This window comes from Erinaceus europaeus, chromosome 16, assembly GCF_950295315.1.
Source record: "Erinaceus europaeus chromosome 16, mEriEur2.1, whole genome shotgun sequence".
NCBI classification, from domain to species: Eukaryota; Metazoa; Chordata; class Mammalia; order Eulipotyphla; family Erinaceidae; genus Erinaceus; species Erinaceus europaeus.
Genome location: NC_080177.1, coordinates 45,770,387 through 45,778,431, shown reverse-complemented (window position 1 = coordinate 45,778,431; position 8,045 = coordinate 45,770,387). Strand labels below are relative to the sequence as shown.

General features: G+C 41.7%; 1 long non-coding RNA gene across 1 annotated transcript; it reads right to left on the bottom strand.

The window, feature by feature from the left end:
• Positions 1-6,036: 6,036 nt before the first annotated feature.
• Positions 6,037-7,725, bottom strand: LOC132533345 (uncharacterized). Its single transcript, XR_009545221.1, has 3 exons — positions 7,006-7,725; positions 6,510-6,535; positions 6,037-6,368 (listed from the first exon to the last, which is right to left on the bottom strand). It is a non-coding gene; the product is annotated as an uncharacterized LOC132533345 (long non-coding RNA).
• Between the last annotated feature and the right edge of the window lie 320 nt (positions 7,726-8,045).

The following is an 8,045-nucleotide window of genomic DNA, read 5'->3' as shown; positions in this document are numbered from 1 at the left end:
CCTTGTCTCCCTCTCCCTTTTAATTCCTCTATGCCCTATCAAATAAAAGAGAGACAGGAAGGAAGAGAGAGAGGAAGAGGGAGAGGGAGAGAAAGAGAGACTGACCACCAGGAGCAGGGGATTAGAGGTGCCAGCACCTGAGCCCCAGTGATAACCTTAATGGAAAAAAAAGTATGTAAATAAGTGAGAGATTTGTGCTTAACTTAGGTGCTCAGCAAGTGTTGTGGTCCTGGAGCCCATGACACTTCTACAGGAATTGAAAATCAACAGAAGAAATAATGTAGAACCAATGAGCAGTCCCAAGTACATCAGCAAGAATCAGAGTCATGGGTTACAAATTGATCTGGTAGTGAAAGTATGAGTCTGTGTAAAAGTTTTTATAGGCCTTGATTCCAGGAAATAAACAAATGCTTTCCAAAATAGTTCATTTAAAGCTGGGGGTTTTCCCAACCATATCCATCTCTTGTTCTTCAGCAGTTGTGACATGGTGGACACTTATCTACTTAATTTTCTGCTCAGCAACCCCCTTTCCAGTCTGGAAGAAAGCTTCCACTGTGGGCAGTATTGGGGAGGTCCAGTGCTCTCCAATGTGTTGGGGTGATTGCTTTGCTCCTTATCACAGACATCTAAAATATGGCATAGGACCCAGGTTCATCTGGTCAGACCCTTCTCTTTGGGACTTTGAATATCAAGAGCCTGAAGCAAAGATGTAAGGACCATTCAGAAGCCATTTGTGGGGATATCCTGTGGGCAGCAGTCAGTTACTGGAAGCAGCAGACTGTTCTGTGGCCTAGCCTTGTCTGTGGTTCAGTCTGCACATCCTCTCTGAGTCTCCAGTAAAGTTTTTTAACCTTGTTCTCCAGCCTTTCTACCCACCCTATAAACTAGTCAGCATCTTTCCAATACATTCCAGTTTACATAAAATTTGCCAGGCCTGGTTCCTATTGCTTACAACCAAGAATTCAGCTGGGCTATCTTATATTCTTGTCCTCAAATCTAAAGAGGTGTTTCCAGCACTGATAGTTGTTTACTACTTAGAGTGACCTGGCAGCAAATATGGCTCCAAGCTAGACACAACTACTTTAAGGTAAAAATGTTATTGCGGGGGTGGGCAGATGGTGGTATACTCTGTTGAGCACATGTTACCATGCTCAAGGACCTGGGTTCAACCTTCTGGCTCCCCATTTTGCAGGGGGGACTTCACAAGCAATGAAGCAGCGCTACAGGTATCTTTCTACCCTTTCATCTCAGTTTCTCTGTCTTTCTTCAATAAATGAATAGATAAAACAAAATGTTATTGGGTATAGGCTCTAAATAGTCACAAGTTTGCCAATGACAAAGACACTGAGTTTTTTCACGTGTCCAAATCAACTTACTCTTAGTGGGGACAGAACATAGTGGTTAGGCAAAAGACCTTCCTGTCTGAGACTCTGAGATCCCAGGTTCAATTATAGGTACCACCATAATCCAAAACTGGGCAATTCTCTGAAATAATAAATCACTGATTTAAAAAAAAATCAACTTGCTTTCAACTTCACCTTCTATATAACAAGAAGGAAATGTATCTGCAGGCATACTTAGCTGCTCCCAGAGTCCCTTTACCTTAAGGATCATCTGACAGCTCAGAATCTTATAATACCAAGATATAGGTATGTGGGAGGGTGAATGGGGAAGCTCTGATCATCAGTCATTGGACTGTATTAGTCACTGCTGAGACACCCATTATCCTGACCAGTGCAATCCCTTTCAACCTTCTGGTTTTGTTTTTCCTCAGTGGCATTTGAAGCACAGGGAACTATGGCCAGGCTACCTCTCTGGATTCTCTCTCCCTAGTTATATCATAAAACCAACCTCTGAAGATTTGGCCACTGCCTTAGGACATTATTATGGTGATAGCTCTAGTTACTGGTGCTTGAGGAACCCATAGACCCATGTCCCACATTCCTACCTGTAGGAATGTTTTAATCTGATGAACATTCCACATCATGTTTCCTTTAGGGACCCTTCCCTCCCCCACCCCAATTTAGTTGATGGTTTAGGCTTTTTGAAAACAGAAATCCAGAATATCTCTTAGGCAACTGGTATTTTATGTCCTTTCACAACCTCCTTTGAGACATGAGAACAAAACCTGTCTTTTGCTCAAACAGGTGAAGGGAAAGGGGTCACTAAATGGGGTGGGAGGGAAATAAAAGTAAATATAAACACATATATATTCTCACCACTAACATTTAAAATTAATGAGGGGGGAATAAAATAGAGGTGCTGAAAGGCTGTCGCCTGTCAAATATATATGTATGTATATTTGGTGTCACTGTTTTCTGTAACTCCTTCAAGCTTTATAAGAAATGTAATGTCATTTCTGAGCTGTTCTTGTATAAGTGATGTCACTCCCCCCTTTCCTACCCTAACTTTTTAGTCAGGAATATGGAGTATTTCTTATCTAGTACTCTGTAAATCAAATCAGAAATTCTCTTTCTAATTAATATGAGGCTGCTATTCTAGCTGAAAGCAAATATTTGTGCTGCAAAGTGGCAAGTAGCACACAATCAAGCTTCTTTCTGAGTCCCATGTCCCAACTGCTTCTTTGAATAGAATTCACTTACTGAGGCAGCAAAGAGTTTTACCTGAAGTATCTCTGTCAGCATGTGGGTCTACTACTGCATAATGCACTTAAAACAAAAATATTGAGCACACATGTTACAGTAAACAAGGACCCAGGTTCAAGCCCGCAGTTCCCACCTGCAGGGGGAAGGCTTCATGAGTGATGAGGCAGGACTGTGGGTGTCTGTCTCTTTCCCTCTCTATCACCCCCTTCCCTCTCAATTTCTGGCTGTTTCTATCCAAAAAATAAATATAATAAGAAAAACAAAACAAAAATATGCTAAAATGTTATGTTCATTATAGATGCTGATTCTGAGAAACTAAGACATTACATTTGAGGAACACACAGGTCAAGTTCATTCACCCATATGAAGGTTAGTTGCTAATAAAATTGATGAATCACAAGAAGAGGGAAAGCTAGTTCTTCATAAATATTGAACCACAGTCAATGTGGAATCACAGAAACTCTGATTCAAATAGGCTTTAACAATAGGAGGATTTATTGTTCTATATAATAAGACCAGAAGGAGCTTAGTTGTAGGGTTGGCTAATGCAGGGGCTCAGTGGCAGCACGACAGACCCAGATTCTGACCTTCTTCCCTTCCAGTCACCTTCTCTGTGTTGGTGCCTCCCCTTATGGAGGCTCTTCCAAGTATCCAATCACAGAAGATTTGTGAAATTCTTGATTCTTGGAGGAACAAAAGGGCCTCCTTTCCCCATTTCTTCTTTTATATTATTTTAAATTTTTATTTATAAAATGGAAATAATGACAGGACCATAGAGGTCCAAGAGGGGTACAGTTCCACACAATTTCTACCACCAGAACTCTATATCCCATCCCCTCCCTTGAAACCTTTCCTATTCTTTATCCCTCTGGGAGTGAGAGGTCTGGCCTCTGTAATTGCTTCCCTACTGAATATGGACATTGGCAGGTCCATTCATACTCCTAGCCTGTCTCTCTCTTTCCCTAGTGGGACAGGGATCTGGGGAGGTGGGGTTCCAGGACATACTGGTGGGGTCATCTGCCCAGGGAAGTCAGGTTGGCATTATGGTACCATCTGGAACCTGGTGGCTGAAAAAGAGTTAAGATATAAAGCAGAACAAATTGTTGACTAATCATGAACCTAAAGGCAAGAATATTGCAGATGAAGATTTGGGGTCTCTGTTTTGGAAAAAGATAGCATACTAGTCTTGGAATAGACTTAAAGTAGACTATTTTAAGTCTATTTCAAGGGGCCCATGACTTTACTATTGTTTGCCTGATCCTGACATCTAAAATGCAAGTAGGCCCAAGTTATTGTCTGGGGAGATGGTGTCATAGTTGGAAAAAGGCCTAGAAAGCTGGATCAGGGAAGAGAGTAGCTCCCAAATATGGGGAAAGTATATAAATATTGTTAGCTGTAAACCTCATCAATTTGATCTGGGGCCCATATTCAGCACAGGAGCTTGTATAACCTCTTCATCCCTGTAGGTCTGAGCTCGCATTCTGTAGTCATAACTAGGAACATTCTAGGCTGCACTAAGTTCAGGACTCTTCTTCCTTGAGTGGCAGAGTATGTTGACCCAGCCTACCTTCAGAGAGTGAGGCAGTTCCCATTGCTGTTCCACATTGAGGGCAAGGTCATATAGAGGCCCACAAGAGGGCTTATGATACTGTTCCTGAGGGAGATGACCAGCAGTGGTGGAGAGAGGGATATGTTAGAGGTCTAGACCCATCATCCATCAGGATTCCCTGACTAGGGCCCTGGATGATGGGTGGGCTGGTAGTGACTGAAAGAGTCATCATTAAAGTATGCTGATCTCTTGCCCTTATCCAGCTTTTGTAGTCCTTACTTTATCTGACAAGGTTAGTGTTTGAGTGATTGAGGGAAGTGAAATAGGAAGTAGGTAAGGAGGGTAGCTAGGTCCAAGTAGAAACCATTTGATTAAATACTTTATGGTGTCTTTTTTTTTTTTCCTTCTTACATCTTTCTACTTGCTTGCTGCATTTATTGCTCACTGAAAACTATTGTGCACTTTTCTTTAAGGTAAAGTATCAAATGATATGGATCCAGAGAAGCATGAAGGAAAATGAGCCACACCCCAGAGGTTCCAGGACTGGGAGAAATATGGGTTTATAGAGAATGGGGAGTGTTCTTACTGTCTTAGAATTTGAGAAGGCAATAGATATTGTTATAACCAAGTTATTTGGGAGTTTGGTTTATTTTGAAAATTACTGTACCATAAAAGAACTTACCATGATTTATGTCATTTAATGCTATTTACAAATAACTGTATCTTATATACTGATAAGACTAGATATTTCTGTTCTCCCTGGTCAAAGATTATAGGTAATGTAATATACATTTTTATTTTCCCTTTTGTTACCTTTGTTGTCTTTTTATTGTTGTTGTAGTTATTGTTGTTGGTATTGATGTTGTTGTTGTTAGATAGGACAGAGAGAAGTGGAGAAATGAGGGGAAGACAGGGGGAGAGAAAGATAGACACCTGTAGACCTGCTTCACCGCTTGTGAAGCAACTCCCCTGCAGGTGGGGAGCTGGGGGCTCTAACCGGGATCCTTTAGCCGGTCCTTGCGCTTTGTGCCACATGCACTTAACCCGCTGTGCTACTGCCTGACTCCCATAGTATATATTTTTAAAAAGTCATTATTAGAAATGCATTAACAATTTAAGCCCACTGTTAAAATTCAATTAGGTTTGAAACCTGAATATATTTTCAGAACTTGGGTCTGTGCATCAAAAAGTTTGAGATATTCAATCTATTTTCCCCCCACACATATTTAAATAGTGATTTGTAAGACTATTAAGTTAACGGGAGTGTATATTAACACCATTCCCACCACCAAAGGTCTGTGTCCCTACTCCCTACCCCCTACAGTGGAACTGAAAATCTATCCTCCCCACAGAGATTTTTTTAAATTTCTTTATTTGGGAATTAATGTTTTACATTCGACAGTAAATACAGTAGTTTGTACATGCATAACATTCCCCAGTTTTCCATATAACAATACAACCCCTCTATGTCCTCTGTCATCCTCTTTGGACCTGTGTTCTCCTCCCCACCCACTCCAGAGTCTTTTTTTTTAAATTTTTTTTTTATTTAAGAAAGGATTAATTAACAAAACCATAGGGTAGGAGGGGTACAACTCCACACAATTCCCACCGCCCAATCTCCATATCCCACCCCCTCCCCTGATAGCTTTCCCATTCTCTATCCTTCTGGGAGCATGGACCCAGGGTCATTGAGGGTTGCAGAAGGTAGAAGGTCTGGCTTCTGTAATTGCTTCCCTGCTGAACATGGGCGTTGACTGGTCGGTCCATACTCCCAGTCTGCCTCTCTCTTTCCCTAGTAGGATGTGTCTCTGGGGAAGCTGAGCTCCAGGACACATTGGTGGGGTCTTCAATCCAGGGAAGCCTGGCCAGCATCCTGATGGCATCTGGAACCTGGTGACTGAAAAGAGAGTTAACATACAAAGCCAAACAAATTGTTGAGCAATCATGGACCCAAAGCTTGGGATAGTGGAGAGGAAGTGTTAGGGAGGTACTCACTGCAAACTCTAGTGTACTTCTGCTTTCTTACTTTGGTGCCATACTCCAAACTCAGTCAATTTCTGCTTTGCGTTTCTACTTCTATTTTTCTTTCTCAACTTCTGTTTATGAGTGGCGTCATCCTATACTCCTCTTTCTCTTTCTGACTTATCTCACTTGACATAATTCCTTCTAGCTTCATCCAGGATGGGTTGGAGAAGGTGGGTTCATTTCTTCTTCTTTTTTTTTTTTTCTTCACTAAGCATTATACCTTCTAGGTAATTCATTTTGTTGAGAAGGGAAAGATTTCATCTTTGTTCCTATGTAACTCTGCATTGTGTATATACACCACCTTTTTATCCAGTCATCTCTCAATGAACATTTAAACTCGTTTTCTGACTCCTGGCTATTGTAAACAAAAAAAAAAATGCTGCAATGAACATAGCAGCACACACTTTGAGTTCATGATTTTTTTTTCTTTTTAAAAAACATTTACTAGTGATTTACAAAGTTACATGTCAACAGGGGTATAATTCCATACCCTTCCCACCACCAGAGTTCTGAATCCCCAATCCCTCCATTGCAAGCCACAGCAGTTCTCCTAGGTTTGCACACAAAGACTAACTGTCATCTCTACAACTATCTGTCTACATTTGTACATAATTTCTCCCCTTTTTTTCCAGGTTCCGTTCTTTCTTCCTCTTCAAGCCACACATACCACACATAACCCTGTTCCTATAGCCAAATGTTCCTCCCTTTTCCCTCTCTCTCTCTGCTGGAGTTCAGAGCCCTATTATTCCTTTCCTCTTATTACTTCTCTCCCACTGGAAGTACGGATGAAAATTGGTTTTGGGGTGCAGAAGATAGGAGTTTTACCTCTGTAACTGTTTCTTCAATGGACATGGGCATTGGCATGTCGACCCATACCCCCAGCTGTTTCTCTTTTTCTAGTGGGGTAAATACCGCTCTGGAGAGGTGAGGTTCCAGGACACTTTGGTAAGGTTGTCTCCCAGAGAAGTTAGGATGGAATCATAATAGTCTGCAACTTGGTGTCTGGAAGGTAGCAGGATATAAATCGAGACAAAATGATTAATGAAAGGAACCAAACATTAGCAATAGAGCAGATGAGATTAGGGATCTTAGGGTGGAAGGGAGCTAGGAAGTCCATTTTAGGCATGTTTCTAGGGTCCCACAATTATGGTTGTTTTTCTTCAGTTTGATAGCTTAACATGGAGTTGGATAGAAATACTGTCTGAGAAAATGGTGTCAGAGTAGAGAAAAGAGTTAGAAAGTTGGATTTGGGTGAAAGTAGCTACCATTCTTGATTTTATTCTGTGAATAAAATTAACTAGTTAAGGGCCAGGTGGTGGTGCACCTGGTTAAGTGTACACATTACAGTGTGCAAGGACCCAGGTTCAAGCCCTTGATCCCCACCTGAAGGGGGAAAGATTCACAAGTGGTGAAGTGAAGCAGGGCTGCAGATGTCTCTCTGTCTTTCCCTCCTCTATCTCCCCTTCCCCTCTCAAGTTCCCTCTGTGCCTATCCAATAATGAAAATAAAATAAATAAAAATTTAAGAATCAACTATTTACCTCCATCTACCCAACCCAGGATCTATGTATATACTTATACTTAGCACCAGAGCCTGTGTAACCTCTGAGTCCCTACTGGTCTGAGCTCGCAGCTCATAGTCACAGCTGGGAACACTGCAGGCTGCACTCATTTCAGGACCAGTCCTCCTGGAGTGGCAGGGCTGAACACCCCAGCCTCCCCTCAGAGACTGGGGCACTCCCTACTATAGCTGCTTTCTGGTGAGGGTAAGATCCAGGCAAGGCCCAAATAGGGCTAATGATGACGTTCCTGATGGGAGTGATCAGTGGTAGTATAGAGAGGGATCCATTACAGGTCTAGTAGACC